The following is an 800-nucleotide window of genomic DNA, read 5'->3' on the forward strand; positions in this document are numbered from 1 at the left end:
ATAAATATACAGAGATAAAATAAACGTCATGAAAGAATAATAAAAATAAAAATAAATAATAATACTGAAACAAAATGACAATAAATGAGCAGAGAGCCATATAGGACAACATACCTGTCCAAATTAATAAGTTGAACAGACAGAAACATAAAGCGGAAGTGTGCAGGAGTGGGGAGGAGGTGGAGAGAAAGTAACGGTTTTATAACGATTTCAAATACGTCGCGTATTCAGGAAGTAGTGATAAAGATTTGACAAAAATAAAAATGATAAAAAAAATACAGAATGATACGGTACATGAGTAATTACAAGATAGTAATAATAACTATAATAACTAAGTAAAATTAGAATGAAAAATATCGTTACAAATAATAGGAGATTATATCGAAGAAAAAAAAAACAATATAGGAATAATAACAATAATTGTGAAAGAAGTAACTAATAAAAAAAAAAGAAAAAAAAAAAAAATTACTAAGAAATAAGTAAGAAAAATAAATAAACAATGATAACAACTGAGTATTTTTATATCGTGAAAATAATCGTAGCTCTACAATGATAATAGTAATAGTAAAGATAATTTTTCTTTACTATTCCTTTATTTCTTCATTTTCTCTTTTAAAATTCTTAAAATTGCCGGCTAATTGCCTTTGTCCCATCTATAATTTGTTTTATATAATTCTTTCCTAAATTTAAAACTTGTACTAACCACTTTTCTTTCTATCATTTTCATTTGCAAACTCTAAACAGAACCTACCTTCAACAGGTTAGGACTCTGTTATCAGGTTTGTTCTCTGTCCAACTCT

This window comes from Halyomorpha halys, unplaced genomic scaffold (assembly GCF_000696795.3).
Source record: "Halyomorpha halys isolate HHAL.00 unplaced genomic scaffold, Hhal_1.1 Scaffold1748.1, whole genome shotgun sequence".
Taxonomy (NCBI): domain Eukaryota; kingdom Metazoa; phylum Arthropoda; class Insecta; order Hemiptera; family Pentatomidae; genus Halyomorpha; species Halyomorpha halys.